The sequence below is a fragment of the Dipodomys merriami genome, unplaced genomic scaffold (assembly GCF_024711535.1).
Source record: "Dipodomys merriami isolate MVZ:Mamm:240054 unplaced genomic scaffold, mDipMer1.0.p SCAF_11, whole genome shotgun sequence".
NCBI classification, from domain to species: Eukaryota; Metazoa; Chordata; class Mammalia; order Rodentia; family Heteromyidae; genus Dipodomys; species Dipodomys merriami.
Genome location: NW_027202382.1, coordinates 14862495 through 14883439, shown reverse-complemented (window position 1 = coordinate 14883439; position 20945 = coordinate 14862495). Strand labels below are relative to the sequence as shown.

The window sequence follows — 20945 nt, the reverse complement described above, 5'->3', positions numbered from 1 at the left end:
TAGGCCAATATTTGATTCCCGCCTTAGCTCAACTCTGTAGTACCTGTTTAGAAGCAGAACAGCTCCTGCAGATGAACTCTTAAGGGACCTTAAGCCAAATGAAAACCTGACACTCCAGGGAGGGTTTTTGTGTAAGATGTTAATAAATGCCCTCCCTTTCACCCTCCTGCATTCCACCATGAATATGTAGACACACATACACACCTACACTCCCAGGTGTCTGGCTTCTAACTGCCACAGTAACAAGTCTTTAGAGATTGAGAACTGCTATTATTTCTTTTGAGGATGCAGGTTATGGGGAGGAAGGAGGACTAGTAGGAATTAGGGAAGATTTAGTTCCTACCTTGACAGACTGAGCTCTTCAGATCAAGGAATGGAGAATGTGGCAGTGAACAGGGCCCACAATTTAAAGCCTCCCAATGCGAAGCGCAAGGGAGCAAGAAGCCCAAAGCAGACATGAGGAGCCAGGGATGGTGGCTGAAAGCCCAGCACAGCTGCTTCTGCTTGAAGGACAGCTCTCACCTGTGTATCTGCAGGAGTTAGTCAGCTTTGCTACGTCTTGACTGTTGAACAGACTATCCTTTGGCTGTTCCTTTGGGCTCCTGGGCTCCAGGAAGCTGAGTGTTCTCTACTCTTCCCCACCCCTGATAGTGGACTACTGCACACAGGCTAGTGAGCTGCTATCCAATCAGTTCATCCAAAGCCGTAAATAAAAGGCACATATGCACGGAGAAGTAGACTATGAGAAGAATCTAGATTGAATTACACAAGCCAGTTGTGAAGCCAGGGAGGGGGAGGTAGAGAAAGAGAGGAGGGATGCCTTGCTGCCTTTCAAGGAAATCTTTCCCTTCAAGTACACCCCTCCCAAGGCATGACTGCCAGGAGCCATCAAAATCTCATTCCCTAAGGAAACTAGTTCCAATGTGGCCATAATCTAAGAGTTCTGTCAAAGATGAAGCCTTTTCTGGAGGTGCCTTATCTTCCAGCAGGCTTTAGATGTCTCCACAGTCCAGTTCACTGTCCTTGGTAAGAGTGCTGGCTGCTTCACTCACAAGTGGCAGCAAAGACCATTTTTTTTTTTTTTGTCAGTCCTGGGGCTTGAACTCTGGACCTGGGTGCTGTCCCTCAGCTCTTCAGCTCAAGGCTACCACTCTACCACAAGAGCTACAGCGCTGCTTCCGGTTTTCTGGTGGTTTATTGGAGATGAGAGTCTCATGGACTTTCCTGCCCAGGCTGGCTTTGAACCTCGATCCTCAGATCTCAGCCTCTGAGTAGCTAGGATTACAGGCGTGAGCCACTGGCACCCAGTCAGCAAAGACCATTTTTATGGACAATAAATGTATTTGCTTTATTTATAAAAATAATGGGCTGGGAAGGTAGCTCAGTGGTAGAATGCTTGCCTTGCATGCATGAGGCCCTGGGTTCGATTTCTCAGCACCACTGGGCATAACCAGTAGAGAGCTTGATACTCGATTTCTCAGCCGGAAGGGGTGCTGTGGCTCAAGTGGTAGAGCGCTAGCCTTGAGCTGAAGAGCTGAGGGACAGCACCTAGGCCCAGAGTTCAGGCCACATGACTGGCCAAAGAAAAAGAAAAAGAAAAAAAAAAAGAACAGAAAAAAGTGAGCATAGTTCTTTTGTTTTTGTTTAAGCAAAACAATTTAGAAAGCAAGCAACTAGAGTCTAGCCTTGTTCTGAGATTCTGTTATGTTCTAAGTATGGGTTTGGTGTTAAGATGAGTCTGGGTTCAAATGTGGCACACAGCTTGCCAGCTATAGAACTTTGGTTAGTCAGTCTGTCAACCTCAACAAACTCAGGGTACTTAGATGTAAAATGTGCATCTGACATACAAAATATTTACAGCTATGAACTCCAGGAAATGCAAACATTTTTCTTTGTTGCTTTTTGTGTTTTCTTTTTGTCCTATTGGTTCATTTATGTGTTTTGGGGAGTGTAAAGGAAGGTGTGGAAATGGAAGGACAAAGGGTGAACAAATGCAGTAATGGTACTCACTGCACACAAAGTTGAAAATGAATTATACAACTTGTAGGTGGAGATGGGAGGGAAAAACTGGGAGAAGTCTAGGGAAGGGGTGACACTGTCCAAAAAGAAATGTTCTCTGTGCCTGACTTATGTACCCGTAACCCCTCTGTACATCACTTTTATAGTAACAATAAAAATTTTTAAAAAAATTGTCATGATATTTTCCCATAGAGGCTTATGGCAGGATTTAATAAAGTATTATATAAGATGCCTGACATGTAAATGTTCACTAGTCACTATTATTATATTATTATTATTATATCTTTGGTAGATGATCAGAAAATCTAAAGGCTCCAATACAGAGAATTTGTAGGCAAATCTCTTGAGAAGAGTCAAAAGAAAGGGAAAGAAGAGTTATGCTCCTTCTCCCCTCCCCTGTACTAGGTCTGAATCAGTCATCCACTGGCCACTACACTTTAGACCTCGAGGTCTCCACTACTCCAGAATAATGGCCCCACACCAGATCCTAGGAGGTGAAAGCGAGGAACGGTCTGGTCCCAGGGTGGCAGGTCTGTCCAGGCTGTTGTCTACCCATCACAGCTGCCTGGGAGCCCTAGTCTAATAATAGCAACTCTGAAGGCAACAGATTAAGACAGAACTGTAGGAGGTGTTTATTTTTATACTCTGGCTTTAGTATCAAGTTCTACTGGTTATGCCCAAATGTAGGGCAGCTTCTTTCTATAGGAGTGGCCTCTAGCTTCTCCAGGTTGTTGGAAACAGCTCAGCATTGACAGGGATGGGGAAGGGGAAAAAACAAGAGCTTTCATTTGTCAGGTGCCATGTCTCAGATCTCTGGGACCACATGGATCCCAAATGGAAAGCTGTGGCACAGAGCATTCTCTAGAGTGAGGTAGAACAAAATGGTCTAATGTACTGATTTGGTCAGGATACACACATATACACACACGAATGAATTGGTTTCATTAAAATGTTCTGAAGACTACCATGCAACTAACCAGAAGACAGCGTAACATACTGTACTGACTTATGCAGTGAGTGCTGGTATGAAAAAGAAAAAGCAGGCTTGGGAGAGTTTTATAGAATATCTGAGACAAAGGGTGGAATAGAATAGTCCTCAACTGGTTTAGTAGGAACATCAAATTCCTTGAAAACTTGTGTCACCAGAGCTTCTTTCCTAGATCTGACAATAAACTAGAACTACCAAGAAACTAGCCCTCATCTGTGCAGGACCAATGTTCAGATAATCTCTCCTGAAAGCTTCTTTATCCCCCAAGGCCTTAGAGCTCAGGGTCCCAAGGCCTTACACTCTGACCACAGCATCTGGGACTGAAAAGGGCAGTTCCTGGACTCAGTATTCTGTTTGCTCCATCGGGCAGATGACGGTGAGAAGGCTGACAGCTGAACAGCTGATGTAAATAGATGTAGACTGGCCCATTGAGGGGCTATGTACACAGCAGACTGCTGTGGAATGACAGAAATGTGCCAAACACCAGGTAGGAATGCTGAAGTGCAAAGAAAACAGCCAGGCACACAGTCTTGGTGACTCGGAGACTCATCTTCCTGCTTGTGGCTGACTCATAATCATCAGTGACACAACATCCCAACACTTTACAGAGCTGGGGTGTTGTCAGGAAGGCAGGCCAGTGAACTACTCAGTCAAAACATTCTTTTCCTGTCACTCAAGGCTTATCCAGCTGGTCATCAAAACAACAATGCAGCCTCAGAAACAACCAGAATTGATCACCAGTGATAGAAGACTTTGAGCTCAGCTGCATCTGGAAGCTAGCCTAGGTAATGGCAGGAAGCCCATGGATGTGAACACTGCTTTCATTCTTGGCTTTTTCTCTGACTCGCGGGTCAGATGGGGCAGGGTATTGTCCTCTCAAGCTCTAGGTTTACTCCTGGAAAAGGTATTATCTTCTGGTGGTGTGGCAAGTAAAAATATTTGAAAAATAAAAATCATAGGAAATGTAAATGCTACAAAGGGAAGTCTTTGAACTAAATTATTTCAGTGATACAATTCTCATCAAGACAGCGCTGGGTTTCTGGATTTTTCCTTCTTCTAGGACAGCTATGTTGTGAAGCAGTTCTGGTCTGTACACAGAGGCCTATAATTCCTACCTCTGGTTTGAGGAATAAGTGAAACAATGAAGAATCTGCTTGCCTAGACACAAGGCATTAATTTCTCTGTTGTACAATAGAAAAGGCAGCAATGTTCTATCTGGGCATCATACAACTAAACTGGATGGGGGAGGAGGAACCTGACCTGAGGCTGGCACCCCACAGGTACAGATTTAGCAGCAGGACCTAATACTTAGCCTAAAAGTTTGAGAAAACACATATATTAATGAAAGCGTATATGCTACTGCTCCTTTAGAACAAAGGCAACACTGTATTCTAAACTCAACACAAGCCTTCACTTTCTCTACTCCAGTAATTCCTCAGTATGGGGTTAGCTAGCTGGCCAGGGTTCCAGAACTCTTAGAGAGAAGAAATAGAAATCTATTCTTCATTGATGCTGACACCTCTTTTCTGTCACTGCCTCCTACCTTGGGATTCAATAGATACCTGAACCGCTGCTGCAGGCTCTGGTGAGAGCTATCGCCTTTTAGAAAAGGGGCCTCTGGATCAGGGATCAGCAAGAGAGTATGCTTTGTGTGTCACACAATTATGCCATTCAAACTTATACATGATAACTTTTTATATATAAATTGTATGTAAAATTTATATATAAATTATAAACGTTTACATTATGAATTCATTATAAGTGGCCTTTTATAAGCTCTATGGAGGCAAGATTGATATTATGATCTAAAAATAACTAGAATAATTAAATTACATTAATTAACATCACCTCAAATACATATCATTTTTTGTAGTGAGAACATTTTAAATTTACTTTCAGCAGTTTTTGGAAATGTCCAAGTTCTTTTACTTTTTTTTTTTTTAATTTAATCGGTCATGGGGCTTGAACTCTGGGCCTGGGCGCTGTCCTTCAGCTCTTTAGCTCAAGGCTAGCGCTCTACCACTTGAGCCACAGCACCACTTCCAGCTTTTTCTGTTTTATGTGGTGCTGAGAAATCAAACCCAGGGCCTCATGCATTCAAGGCAAGCACTCTACCACTGAGCCACCTTCCCAGTCCTGTTACAATTTCTTTTTTATAACCCTTAAAAAATGTAAAGCCATTCTGAATTTGTGGCCTATTCAAAAACTCTATAGGGTTATTGTTTATTGATTTATTACTGATTCTAGACCTCCAAGACCTCAGTATGTAAGATCTCTCTCTAAAATTTGTGGGCCTAGAGATGCACTTTCCTCATTCTACAGCTGGTGCAGACAGGGTAGAGCAACTCCCCTCTAAGGAGCCACTGAGGAATGTGAAGGAAGAATCCTGAGGTTATTTGCATTGGATCTGGCAGACTGTCTATTTTCCTTCACATAAAGCACTTCTAAAGCATCTGTGGAATTTAGTCTATTGCATTTTCATTGTGGAGGGCAGAATGAACAATAAAGCATTTTTATCTTTCCGTATCTGCTTAGAATACTATTCTATGCTCTCTTAAGTCTTTCCTTCCACTTTCCCCCCACTGTTCCCAGGTTCCAAATCCATACTTGAGTTAGCTCAGTCTCCATCCCCTCCTCCACTTCCATATATGATTGAGTTGTAGATGGTAAGAAAATTTCTGCAGGAAGATAGTCTTGGGACAGTAAATGTGGATGACTGGTTTTGGGGTAGGGGTGAGTTCACTTTGAGCAAAGAAGTAGGTCTGACTGTGACCACAGAAACTATATTAAAAAAGTTACTACTGTAGAAGCAACCTATGAAGGGTGTACAAATGATGATGCATCTAGGGAGTTAAACCTCCTCATACAACATGAGCTAAGAAGAAAACAAATGACATAATATTATCTATTATGCTATTCATTGTGCTGTTTGCCATAAATACATTTCTAATTGTGACTCTTGCTGGGATTAACTTTATCCAAGCTCTCAGAAACTAGAAAGAGAAGTTAGACTTGGAACTCTTTTGTCTGACTCACTCAGAACCCTTGCTCTTTCTAGTCTAACATTGTTAATAGGTGGCGAAGAACAACAAGCAGTTACCTTACATTGGGGTCTGCTTAGACTTTGTTCTAAATGGCAGCAGTCTGTTGGTCTGCTCTTTTCTATAATCTGAATATTAGTGAATAACAAGATACTTAAGACCACAATCATGTCAATTTCACATGACAGTGATTAAGTAGAAGTGGCCAGTTGGCTAAGATCTGGTGGCAGTATTGCACAGAACTTCTGGCAGTGTGAACAGCACATCCCCCTGATTCCCTTCCCCTTTCCTGCTGCTACCAGGGTGGTTACAGCTCCTACCTAGAGCCATACTAGCCTAGGGCCAGCAGCACAAAAACTGAGAGGCCTTTCTGCTTGCTTGGTATGTGCTCTACCACTGAATCAAACCTCCAGTTCTCTTTTGTGTTGGATATTTTGAGATGGGGGTATTACTTCCTGCCCAAGTGTGCACTGGACCTGTGATGGAGTAACCATCTCAGTTGGAGTCACATGTAGGTACCACTACACTCAGCTTCTTTTGTTAAAATGAACTCTCACAGATTCCATCTGTTGAAAAGGAGTTTTGAGAACTTTTGGCTTTAGCCAACAGCACCTAGCATAGATCTAGGTCTTCAGAAACATGGAGCTGCTATACCAGCCCAGGGCTGGATTTTTATTGTTGTTGAGAAACAAAATAAACTTCCATCTATTTTCTGTCATATCTAGTTCTGTCATATTTAGTTTTACTACAAGGCATTTTACCACATCCCAACAATCATCATGTCCTATTGATTCTACCTACTTTTCTCTATATCTATTGCTACTAAAGACCAAACGATCTATAATTATGACATGGCTGAATTCTTTGTTTGCGTCAGTACTAGAATTGGAACTCAGGGCCTAGGGATTGTCCCTTATTTTTTCTGCTCAAGGATGGTATTACACTATTTGAGTCACATTTCCACTTCCAGCTTTTCACTGCTTAATTAGAGATAGGAAAGAATCTCATGGACTTTTTTTGTCTGGGCTGGCTTTGAACTGTGATTCTTGGATCTCAATTTCCTTGAGTAGCTAGGATTACAGGTATGAGCCACTAGCACCTAGCAACTGTCTGAATTCTGACATCAATCTCTAACTTGATTCTCCTTTTCAAATTATCCTTTAAACATGAAGTCTGTTTACATCAACCTCTGAAATACCTAGCCTTCCCCTGACCCCAATTTTATAGTGAAGGGCCACACAGCGTTTCACCAGAAGGGAAAATCTGGAGTTAAAGAGCAAATACAACCTCCTACCCAGCACACTGTTAAACTGTGATGTCCTGTTTTACAATTTACCTGTCAGTTTTGTTTAAATTAAAAAATATATGTTGCTGAGCACTGGTGGCTCATGCCTGTAATCCTAGCTACTCAGGAGGCTGAGATCTGAGGATTGGGGTTCATAGCCAGCCTGGGCAGGAAAGTCCATGAGACTCTTATCTCTATATACCAGAAAACTGGAAGTGGTGCTGTGGCTCAAGTGGTAAAGCACTTTCCTTTAGCTAAAGTGCTCAGGGACAGTGCACAGGCCCAGAGTTCAAGCCCCACGACCATTTCATTATCTGGTCAGTACCTAATCTCCCTGGTACTAACTACATACATGTAAATTTTGCAGTTTCTGTCTTTTACATCCACCTAGCCCCCCTAATTTCCCCCTGGGCACAGAGAGATCTTTGTTGAGTGATAGCGACTCTTGACTGCCAGCTTCAAAGTTCTCAGTGTGTGGCACTCCACTGTTTCAGCTCACGTGGGTATAACACTGTCATCTTAAAAACCCTTAAAAGGATACTTTATTGAATAGTTCAAAATAACTCGTGGAGAGGTTTTTTTTTTTTTTGGTCCAGTCGTGGGCCTGAACTCTTCAGCTCAAGGCTAGCGCTCTACCACTTGAGCCACAGCACCACTTCTGGCTTTTTTCCCCCCTGCTTATGTGGTGCTGAGGAATCGAACCCAGGGCCTCATGCATGCAAGGCAAGCACTCTACCACTGAGCCACCTTCCCAGCCCCTAGTAGAGAAGATTTTTGACTATTTCCAACACAAGGAACTCATAAATGTTTAAGGTGATGGATATGCCAAATTACTCTGATCTGAGCCTTACGCACCATATACATATATTGAAATGTCACACTTTATCCCATTAATATGCTCAATTATGTATTATTTAAATAGTTCTTCAACAGCTTTCTATAAAATCTGAACTCAGTGCCTCCTTCTGCCTGCAGTCTGCACTACACGTCTACATGGACTGGGCTTTTCCCCTCCACCCGTCTAGCTAATTCAACCATCAGACTTCCCCAGTTTTATTTATCTTGAATTAGCATAATACTTCACAGGTAGATTCAAACTTGATGGTTATCCTTACAGAACATTTGAGACTACAACTTCACATAAAGCACTAAGGACTATAAACAAGGAAGCAGATTATAACTATTTACATCCATTTTTCTCCTCTTCCTTGGTTTCATGCTAAGGAGAAAGTCTATTTTCTTCATTTTCTGTCTCTTACCTTAACCTAAAACCTAAACTGAACTAAGGAGGAATGGAATCTTCATCAAACAAAATTGAAAAAGTGTCTTTCTCCAGAGAAGAATGCTCTTCAGCACAGCTGTGGACATATTATACAATATAACTGCAGGCCCTCTGGTTGGTGTGAGGATGCTGAAGAGGAAGCAGGAAATACAGTGGCTGAGCTCTGGAGCATGCAGGAAAAGACCTTAGTGCAATCTCCCCCACTCCCCCCGCCCCCACTCCCCCGGCCTAGCAGGGACTGGAGCAGTAGCATGGAACAGCAAGTTCCAGCCAGAATGGCCGATGCCTCTCCCATCCCTTTCTCCCCACTCCACCCCTTCCCCTCTCACCAGTCTTCATAGCTGTCCTGGTAGCTGCTTCCAATGAGGGCTGCTGATCAGTTAGGAAAGAATGCAGGATGTGTCTCAAAAAGTTCAGCACTAGCTGAGGAACAGTTTGTTTTTTCCAAAAAAGGGCAGTCTGTAAAGTTACATAAGATCCTTTCTCTTCACTGGGCGCTATTCCAACTGCGTCTAAGGACTCCTCAGGCTGCTCAGAATTTCAGGAAAAGGGCTTGGCATTTCCTGTTGGTCAACTATACTATCGCAGCTCTAGAGACAGGGTGGTTCTAGCAGGGGAACCTGGGCTCCACTGCCAGTTGCAGCCCCACTGAGTTCACTTGGGGACAGGTAACAGCATAGTTCATTTGCAGTCAAAACCTCGGAACAAGGACATCAAGCCACTGGGGTCTCATCCAAAGGAGGCAGGACCTGAGGAATTCAATAGTCCAACTCACAAGCTCCCAACAGGACCCTGGCAGGATTTCCCTTCCTGCTTCAGGCAGACATATGAAGGAATCTGTTGTGTTCCTAAAACCTTATGACACGTCTTGCCCAAAGACTAGACAAATTAGCTAACAAAGATGAACTGAGCACCTATGAAGTTCCAGGCACTGTATTATGTGAACAAATATACCTGCTGCCTGCCTTTGGGGGAGCTTCTAGTTTACCTGGAGGGGCCAAACAAATGATTGTGACTACACATAAACTATTAATTAGACTTTGGAATGACAGCAGTAAGAAGAAAAACAGCTGGGTGCTGGCAGCTTGTGTCTATAGTTCCTAGCTACATAAGAGGTAGAGATCCAGAGAATTGTGGTTGAAGGCCAGCCAGGGCAAACATTTTTTGAGACCCAATCTCAACCTACAGCTAGGGGTGATAGTGCATGTATGTAATCAGAGCTAAATGGGAAGGTGAGATTGGGAAGACTGTGGTTTCTGGGTAGCCTGGGAAGGGGTAAACTCACAAAATTTCAACAACAGGAAAACTAGATGTGATAGAGCATGCTTGTCAGCCCAGCTATTTACAGAAGCTTATGATTTAACAAAAGACAAATCGTAAGTCAATTCTGTCAGCTGCTCCTCCCCCTCATCTTCTCTAAATCCTTCCTTCCTCTTTCTTTTCTTCCTTCCTATTTCCCTCTCTCCTCTCTCCTCCACTCCTGCTTCCCTCCCTCTCCCCTCTCTCTCATGACAGCACAGGATTTGAATTTCACCTCTTGCTTGCTAGGCTGAGGAGACATGCTGAACCATATCTCAAGTTCTGTTTTTTACTGGTTATTTTTAGGGTAGGGTCTTGCTTCCCACCCAGATAACAAGCCTGATAATGATCTGCCTGTAGGCCTGTCACTGCTGGAATCACAGGCGTGCCCACTAAATCCAGGTTCCTTTTCACAAAGTTGGAGTCTTGTGGACTTTGCTGTCCAGGCTGGCCTGGTAGTACCATGATCCTCCCAATCGTAATCGCTCACATAGCTTGGAATGATAGGTCTGCACTACTGGGTCCAGGTATGGGTTAAAAAGGGGCCTTGGGCCAGGTGCCAGTGGCTCATATTGGTGATCCTAGCAGGAGGCAGAGATCTGAGAAACACTATTTGAAGCCAGCCTGGGCAGGATTTTCTATGAGAGTCTTATTTCAAAAAAACAGCCAAAAAAGTCAGAAGTGGAATGTGGATCAAATGGTAGAGTACTAGCCTTGAGCAAAAGAAGCTCAGGGACAGTGCCCAGGACTGGACTGGCATACAAAAAAAGGGAGGGGGCTCTCAGGAACTTTTCTGTCAGGGCTGGCCTCAAACCATAATCCTTTCCATTCTCGGCCTCCCAAACAACTAAGATTCCAGGTGTAAGCCATGGATAGCTGGATTATTAGCATATTTCTTAATGAGAAATTACTAGTTCATACTGTATTGGTAACTGATATTAACTGTGTTTGAATTGAAAACTAGTCCTTGGAAACCAGAGTATCTTTCTGTGCCTCACTGAGGTCTACTGTGATAGTTATTCATTGTTATATTACATATTTTTATTTAAGGTATAGGAACTCACTTCTATTGACTAATTACTACTCATTACAATGTTCATTACCATGGAGAAACAAAATAGTGCTTTGCTCTTTTTTTATTTTAGTGGTATAAGGGCCTTGTACTTGCTAGGCAGGTGGCTCTACCTCCGGAACCATGCCTCTAAGCTCTCTGATTTGCTCATTCCAGTTCTAGGCCATTCATTTTTGCCTCTTTCTGGTCAATGTACAAAACTATGAAATGGTGGATATACAACTTGCTTTCTTTTTTTTTTTTTTTTTTGCCAGTCTTGGGGCTTGAACTTAGGCCCTGTGGTGCTGTCCCTTAGCTTTTTGATCAAGTCTAGCACTCTATCACTTGAGCTTTACTTCCAGCCTTTGGTGGTTAATTGGAGACCACAGACTCAGCACTTTCCTGCTTGGGCTGGCTTCAAACCAAGGTCCTCAGATCTCAGCCTCCTGAGTAGTTAGGATTGTAAGCATGAGCCACCAGTACCTCCTTTACAACTGTTTAGTTTTGAGACAGATTATGTTGCCCAAGCCGTCCTTGAATTTTCAATTCTCTGTGTAGCTGGGATTACAGGCACACACCATCACATCAAGCTATGATTCTGTTTTTAAGGACACATTTTGTAGCATTGTATAAGTTATTTATCTTCCTCGGCCCCAGATTCTTTTTTTTTTTTTTTTTTCCAATCCTGGGACTTGAACTTAGGACCTAGGCACTGTCCCTGAGCCTTTTTGCTCAAGGCTATCCTTTGAACCACAGCCCCACTTCTGGCTTTTTTGGTATATCTTTTAGAGACAACAGTTTCAGACTTTCCTGTCTAGGCTGGCTTTGAACTGTTATCCTCAGATCACAGGAGTAGCTAGGATCACACGTGTGAGCCACTGGTGCCTGGCCTCAGATTAATTTTTAAAGGAGGGATAATAATACTCTTACAGGTTGTTAAGAGTCCTACAAAAGATACTTAAGACTAGTATTTAATGAAGGTTCAGTAAATAACAACTACAGTAAGTGAGTCAGGAATCTTATTTAATCTTATTTACTTTTTTGAAACTATACTACGGTTCAATTTATTAATTCATAGCCAGGAACCATGTCACTGCCATAGCCCAAAGCCAATATTTTCTGTTCACCAGGCACGCTAACTCAAATTCTTTAACCTTTCTTCATGGCTCTGTTCTTTGTTTCTCTGTAATCTGTAAAGTGACTCTATCCCAGGCAATATCCCAAGGGAATACACAGAAGGTTAGAGTGAATTTGCAAGTTATCAGTCAATCAAGAAATTCCTACCCAATGAACATTGTTTGGTACATGACTACCTGAATTGCTCCCTGTCAACAGAACACAAGTCAAAGTGAGTCTCCACAGGCACTCATGGACTACAAGAAAAGGTATAGTTATTAAGCCTCACAGCTCTGCTTTAGAAAAGTCTGTCTGGCCTAGCCTCTCTTCTAATTCCTGTAACCAGTGCCCTCCTTCAATGCCTCTTTCAAGGCTAGTCATTCAGTCTTTGTGCAAAGATTTCCATGGAAAGGACTGGAGATGATTGCTAGGAAAATGGTAGTAAATCTCCCTGTTTTCATGGAGCTCACAATCTAGTGGAGAAAGGCAGACAATCACACAGATAAAATTTAAACTATGATAAATGCCAAGAATAAAAATTCTAGGATAACAAGCAGACCTGATTGAGAGTGACTGGGTCATGGAAAGTCCCTGGCAAAATGGTGTTTTAATTGAGGGTTGAAAGGAGGTTAAACAAATGAAAGGTGACAACATTCTAGACAGAGGAAAAAGAACCATATTTGACATTTAGAAATTACCCTGAGAAAGATTTTTATGGTTCTGCCAAAGAATCTGAGAGTAAAGGACAAATACAAAGCAAACTGAACAAGTAACAAAATAGTCAAGTATTAAAATGATACATTATATGGTATTAATAAGGCTTTATAGACTACCAAGTCATACTAAACATCGAAAATTAATTTAAGTAGAAACTGTGAAGACAGGTTATAGAAATGCTAATGTGTCTTTCATACTAGGAAGTCAAAAATAATGTTTAAAATCAAGAAATGATTAAATATACTATTTAGAAATGTGGATCCACCTAGAGAAACAGCTTAAAATGTTCAAAGGCTTTAACTTCATTTCTAAAATTCAATTATATTTTAAGGAAACTATCAGAGATATGAACAAATGAGTTAGAAAAATTTCTTCTTTCCGTGTGTGTGTGTGTGTGTGTGTGTGTGTGTGTGTGTGTGTGTGTGTGTGTGTGTGTGTGTGTGTGTGTGTGTGTGTGTGTGTGTAAGCAGGGCTTGACAGAGGGTCTCTTATCTCATTTATCTTGCTTGCTCTCAGTCACTGCTCTACCATTTGAGGCATGCCCCTATTTTATGAATTTCTTAATCTTAGAGTTTTTTAGTAAAGTGAAAAGATTTTTTTTTAATTCCCACAAATGTCCATATTTGGGCTAGATAAATTACGGCATATTCAAACAACTATACTGCTATACAGCTATTAAAAACGAGCGATTAGGGGCTGGGAATGTAGCTTAGTGGTACAGTGCTTGCCTGGCATGCATGAAGCCCTGGGTTTGATTCCTCAATACCACATAAACAGAAAAAGCTGGAAGTGGCGCTGTGGCTTAAGTAGAGGAATGATAGTCTTGAGCAAAAGAAGCTCAGGGATAGTGCAGGGGTCCTGAGTTCAAGCCCCAGGGCTGACAAACAAAATTTAATCCTTCCCTTCTCTCATTCCGTCCTTCCTATTCATTTTGTTGTTGTTGGGGAGGAGGAGTTTGAGCCATATATACAGTCCTTTTCTGCTTTTAATTGTTTTTCAGATGGGGGTCTCGAGTTTTGTCCAGGACTGGCCTCAGACTATGATCCAGCTCCTTCATAGCTAGGACTGTAGGCATGTACCACACTAAGCTTATCTGAAATGGGATCATGCTAACTTTTTGCCAGGGCTTGCCTTGAGCTATGATACTCCTGTTCTCTCCTTCCAGAAACTGAGATTATGGCCTTGAGTCACTGTGTTCATCCCCAAGGACTGTTTAATGGTATTTTCATGCTTGTCTTTATTTTCAAGATTCCCCACAGTGAGCACATATTTCAATAATAATCAGAAAGAGACAAAATAGTCTTAGAAACTATTTTTAAGAATAGATAAGATATGTACACACATGTATGTACACTTATATGTACATATGTACATATATATGTATGTATATAGGTACATTTATGTTTCCAGGGGAAAAATATAAGCCTGGCTTGTTGGTATATATCTATCATCCTAGCACTAAGCAGGCTAAAGTAGAAAGATCATGAGTTCAAGGCCAGCCTCTAATTTATAGCCAATCCCCACCTCCCACCAAACAACAAAAAAGCCCCCAAAAGGAAAATGTACCCTCCATTTCATCTTCATAAGATAAATCTGTTTAAGCATTTTTCAGGTTAAATTAGAAATTTGTAATCCTAAAGAAGTATGATATATCCCAAATCACACTCTTATGACAGTGGTACCATTTGACTTTCAATTTATTAGTTCAGATTGCTTTTTCTTTTAAACAAAAAATAAATGAACAGCTGGGTGCTGTAATCCTAGCTATTCAGGAGGCTGAGATCTGAGGATCATGGTTCAAAGCCACCCTGGGCAGAAAAGGTCATAAGATTTTATCTCTAACAAACTACTCAGAAAAATCCAGAAGAGACTCTGTGGCTCAAGCTAGAGAGTGCTAACCTTGAACAAAAGAAGCTAAAGGACAGTGCCTAGGTCCTGAGTTCAAGTCCCAGGACTGTCACAAAACAACAACAAAAACCCTGAACAAACAGCAAATAACCTAAAACCTTTCTATTGATCAGATCTGAGAACCTCTGAGTAAGGAACTGAGATCTGAGTTTGGGGTCTGAGAGTAAGCAGTACTACACACCTGTGATCTGCGGACCAGACAGAACAACCTTACCTGGGAATTTGTTAGGTAGTAAATATTTTGGGGCCTCCTTTAAGGTTTAGTAAGCCAGAATTTCAGGGGTGACCCAGGTGATTTTCAGCATTTTAAAATTTAAGAAGCACATGTCTAGAGGAAGTTGAACAAAGAAGCCAAGAATACTCACTGGAAAGAAAGTGCATAGACTTCCAAGGTTTAATCTAGATATTTTACAAATACATACATACATGATTAAATGTAAAATCAAACTATTTCTATATTACAACTGGCAAAACTTTCCTTAACTCTGTACTAAGGTCAACAAATTAGCATAGGTCTTAGACTAACAGTGTAAAAAGTATCTATAATTCATTCCTGGTTCCACATAGCTCATTATATTTATTAAGGCCAATAACTTCACAGGAATTTGGAGAATGTATATACGCAGTACATATTTTGGTACTTTTTTTCTTTTTTGGTTGGCTGTGGGCCCTTCAGCTCAAGGCTAGTGCTGCTCTACCACTTGAGTCACAGCGACACTTCCGGCTTTTTCTGCTTAAGTGGTGCTGAGCAATCAAACCCTGGACCTCACGCATGCAAGGCAAGCACTCTACCACTGAGCCACCTTCCCAGCTCCATATTTTGGTAATTTTTCTCTTAAACCATAGTTGGGGAGTAGTCAATTAAAGAGCATAAAATAAATAACCTTAGCATTTCTCTTAGCCTCTTTCTATTCTGGAATCACTGATTTACTAGGAAAAACATTTATATTAGTGTCTTTCCAATTATTATTTATAGAGCAGTATTATATTATAATCATAGCTACTGGGGAAGCTGAGGAAGGAAAATCTGGAGTTTAGGACAGCCTGGGAAACCAGGTCTCACAATAACAAAAACATTCCTAGAATTCCTTTTCTAAGTTGAGTCAAAACCCTAACAACCTTTGACTTCTATTGTATAATCAATTGTTTGTTGTTGTTTGGGACAGGAAGTTCCTCTAAGTGGTTGAGACGGCTCTTAAACTCACTATCTTCCAGCCTCCCAGGCACAGATATAGGTGTGCATCAGCACCCTTCGTTCTTGATTCTTTTTCCCCACTTCCAGAGATAGGAATTGCACACAGGATGTCATGCATGCCAGGAAAATGTTCTCCCAGTTCAAGTATTGAAAGTTTCTTTCTTTTCATTTTTCCAATTAACATTTATTTTAAAGGCTGCCAAAGTGAAAAGCAACTTAAAAAAGGAGAAAATGTTCTATTGATAGCTTACTACAGTTGACACCAACTCTGCTAGCTTCTCTCAGTCTGTCCCATTTTCATTGGGGAACTCCCTACTCTCTACTGTATCTAGGGAAATGTTGACATTGGAGCCTCAGGCAATCTTCATTGATTATTGCTGTAAGCTACTACATTTTAGGGTGCTTTGTTATTCAGTGATAGATAAGAGAGACAAATGTTTCAATTATTGTACTTTTGGGAATTTTTAAAAAAACTTAGGACTTAAATGTGGCTCAAGTGGTGGAGCATCTTACTGAAAGGAAATCATTAGTTTTTTTTTTGTTGGTCAGGGGGGTGAACTCTGGGCTTTGGGCACTGTCCCTCAGCTCTTCAGATCAAGGCTAGTGCCCTGCCACTTGAGCCACAGTGCCACTTTTGGCTTTTTCTGCTTATGTGGTGCTGAGGAATCAAACCCAGGGCCTCATGCATGTGAGGCAAGCACTCTACCACTGAGCCACCTTCCCAGCCAAAATCAGTAGCTATTTACAGAAATTCTACACTCAAAAACTCCAGCCAGCCTGTAATCCTAGCTACTCAGGTGGCTGAGATCTGACAAAGCCAGCCCAGGCAGGATACAAAGCCAGCCCAGGCAGGAAAGAAAACCAGAAGTGGCTCTGTGGCTCAAGTGGTAGAGCACTAGCCTTGAGCTGAAGAGCTGAGGGACAGCGCCCAGGCCTGGAATTCAAGCCCCACAACTGACAAAAACAAAAACAAAAAAACTCCCAGAAAACAAGTTATTCAGGATAACATAATTTAGTTGTATCTTCAAATGAACACATTTTGGGATCCTAAGATAAATAAGTTTTGGATTCTAGCTACAATGGGCTGGTCCTATTTTCTCCTCACCCAGTTATTGATCCCTAATCCAAGGAACTCACAAAAGAAGCCAAAAACACAACAGACATTTCTGATCTCATCTCACTGTCTTATCTTCCTGGAGAAGATAAGATACTATATTGTTAAATTAAGTAACTGTGGATTTTTTCTTTAACCATCAAATGAATAAATGCACACACACCAAAAAACAACAATTTTGAAGTGCTTGGTAGCCATCCTTCTAAGAGCCAGCCAGGTCCAGGTGGCTCATGCCTATAATTCTAGTTGCAAAGGAGTTTAAGATTTGAGAATCCAGGTTTGAAGCCAGCTCAGGCAGACAAACTAAAGATACTCTTATCTCCAATTAACAAGCAAAAAGTCAGAATTGGAGGTGTGGCTAAAGTGGTAGAGCACCAGCTATGAGGGAAAAAGTTGAGTGAGAATGAGAGGCCCTCAAATCAAGCTCTAGTATCAGCATACATACCGAAAAGACTTCTAAATGTATTAGACACTTTCATTTTGGAGTACATAGACTATAATTTAACTTGGTCTTGATGAGTTACTACTATTAACACTAATTAATATACGAGGCTAAAACACAGTTTTGTTCTCAGTGTCAATTAAGAACCTGCATGCCAAATCATCAAACCTATAATGTTTGTTCATTAAGAGTAAATGTGGCTTCTGTACATCATCTTTATAATAACTATTAAAAACAATTTTAAAAAGAAGAGTAAATGTGGCTTACTTTTGCTATTGCTACCAATAGTGCTGGAAGCCCTAGCCTGAGCAATTAGGCAGGAAAAAAATTAAGGGAATACAAAATAAAGAGTGAAGAAGTAAAAATTATCTTTATTCCAAGATAACATGATACTATATGCAGAAAACAGTAAAGATTCCACAAGATATCTGTAGAATGAATGAACTTTGCAAACTGCAAGACACAAAATTAAGCCATAAAAAGTTTTTCTACATACCAACAATAAACAAACTGAAATGAAAATTATGAAAATGATTCCACTTATAAAAATAAATAAAATATTTAAACAAACACTTGGCTAAAAACAAACTTTGTCAAGAGAGTGAAAGACCAGCACACAGAATACAACAAAACATTAGTGTAAGAAATTAAAGGGCTGGGAAGGTGGCTCAGTGGTAGAACGCTTGCCTTGCATGCATGAGGCCCTGGGTTCGATTCCTCAGCACCACATAAGCAAAAAAGAAAAAAGCCGGAAGTGGTGCTGTGGCTCATGTGGTAGAGTGCTATTGAGCTGAAGAGCTGAGGGAAAGTGCTCAGGCCCAGAGTTCAGGCCCCATGACCGGACCCCACCCCCCCAAAAAAAGAAATTAAAGACACACATTCCATGATCACCACCACCAACAACAACAAAAAAGAAATTAAAGACAGAAATTCAAAGATATGTGGTGCTCATGGATTGGAAAACAATATTTTTAAGATGTTAATGCAAACTATTCAATAAGGTATCTATCAAAAATCCCAACTTTTTTTATAGAAAGAGAAAATCGATCTTAAAATCACATGAAATCTGAACTGATCTTAAATAGCTAAAATACCCTTGAAAAATAAAACATTGGAGAACTTACCCATACTCATTTCTAAACTTGCTACAAAATTAAAATCAAAATAGCAATAGCACTGGAATATACAGACCAGTGGAATAGAACAGAGTCTAGAAATAACTCTAAAACATCTGCTCAAATGGTTCTCAACAATGATTCCAAGACCATGAAACAAATAATCTTTTCAACAAATGGTTTTGGGAAAACTGGATATCCACTTGTAAAAGAATAAATCTTACCTTGGATCCTTATCTTTTATCTCTTACAAATATTACCTCAACATGGATCAAATACTAACATAATAAAAAAAAACAAAATAAAGAAAATGATAAGCAAATGGAAGAAAACTTAAAACAAGCCAGGTAGGTGCCTGGAGCCTCAGGCCTGCAATCCTGAGGAGACTGAGATATGAGAACTAAGGTCTGAGAACTGAGGCTCCAAGCCAACCTAGAAGAACAAATTCAAATCTGAGAGACTTCAGTTGACTAGCAAAAAAGAGGTAGAGGCATGGCTCAAGTGTAGGGGGCTAGCCTTGAGTGGAAAAAGTCCAGTGAACGAGGCCCTGAGTTCAGCAGGCACAGTATTAGCCCAGAAAAGAAAAGGAAAAAAGCTTCATGTCACTAAATTTGGCAATGACTGTATGTGATTTGAAAGCATAGGCAAGCCATTTGTGCAGATACGTGTCTATAATCCCAGCTACTGAGGAGGTTGAGATAGGGTTTGTAGAAGTTGGCAAGACTAGCAAGATCCTATCTCTAAAGCAAAATTTAAAAAAAGAAGGGCTCAGGGCATGGTTCAAGTGGTAGAGTGATCATTTAGTATGCATGAATCTTTGGGTTCAATCTAACATCTCTCTTTCTCTACCTCCCCCTTACACACACACACACACACACACACACACACACACACACACAAAACACACAGAGGCATACACAAGAAATAAAACACAAACACACACACACAGAGGTAATAAAAGAAATAATGAATTCGACTTCTAAAAAATTAAAAACTCTTGTGTAGGATGGCACATGTGTGTAACACACCCACGCAGGAAGTAGAGATGGGAAGATCTAGTGCCAAGTCCCAGGCAATAGAGCAAAACCTTAACTGAAAAACAATTAAAGCAAAAAATGTTGAGGAGTGGCTCAAGGAGTAAAGTAATTGCCTAGAATGGATATGGGCCTGAATTCAAACTCTTACCACTAAAGAGAAAAAAAAAAGAGCTTTCAACCCACGAGAGAAAACATTAACAAATAATATATATTTTTGATGATGGACTAATGTTCAAAATTCATGCATAATATTTGTAATTCAACAACAGAAAATAATCCAATTCAAAGTGATGAAAGACTGTAGACATTTCTCCAAAGAAGATATACACATGGCCAATAAACATATGATAAAAAATAAAGAAGTTAACAACTACTGAGGAAGATGTGAAAATACCACAAGTGTACACTCTTAGTAAAATGTAAAGTGGAGCCAGGCACTAGTGGCTAACACCTGTAATCCTAGCTACTCCAGAAGCTGAGATCTGAGAATCGAGGTTCAAAACCATCCTTAGCAGGAAAGTCTGTGAGATTCTTATCTCCAATTAACCACCAAAAAGCCAAAAATGGAACTGTGGCTCAAGTGGTAGAGCACTGTCTTTCAGTACAAAGTTCAAGGGCAGTGCCCCAACCCTGAGTTTAAACCCCAGACCAGCACCAGAAAAAAAAAAGAAAAAAGAAAAAAATGTAAATTGGTAGTGTTACAGAAAACATGGTGGTTCTTCAAAAAATTAAATATAAAATTATACAATTCAATTTCTAGCCATGTTCCCAAAACTGAAACCAGTAATTCAAACCTATTTATACACTCATGTTCATGTCAGCATTATTCATAATAGCCAAAATGTAGAAGGAACTCAAATATCTATCAACAGATAAATGGACAAACCATGCTGTATACACAGACAGACAGACGAACATGGAAATTCTAATATAAGCCATGACATGGACAAATCTTACAGATACTAAGCTAAGTGAAATAAACCATTCTCAAAGGGAAAAAACATATGCTTACATTTATTAAAGGTACCCACCACCGTCAAACTCAAGAGATGGAGAGTGGGATGATGGTTAACGGGAGAGAAGTAGGGGAGAGTGAGGAGTTACATTGGCAGAATCTCAGTTTAGAAAATTAAAAAGCCCTAGAAACAGTGATAATGGCAGTGAGAATGTGCTGAATTACATAGTAAAAGGGGTAAATTTTATTGTATATTATATATTTATAATTCTAACAACCTGTCCACAACCACCACCAGCTGTCGCAGAGGAATGTTGGCCTCTGACCATTCAAAAAGTGCTCTCATTTTGCAAGACATTCATTTGACAAACATGACATTGC

The 20945-nt window shown here is 40.7% G+C and overlaps 1 protein-coding gene across 3 annotated transcripts in view; it reads right to left on the bottom strand.

The window, feature by feature from the left end:
- The window catches only part of Rusc2 (RUN and SH3 domain containing 2), a 53441-nt gene that overhangs the window by 28691 nt on the left and 3805 nt on the right, over positions 1 to 20945 (bottom strand). The window contains exon 1 of one of the 3 annotated variants that reach the window (XM_070009394.1): positions 8945 to 9182. The exons of the other annotated variants lie outside the window; for them this stretch is intronic. The gene's annotated coding sequence lies outside the window, so the exon portion shown is untranslated. Of the gene's footprint in view, positions 1 to 8944; positions 9183 to 20945 lie in introns of those variants that run through there. 3 annotated transcript variants of the gene reach the window in all.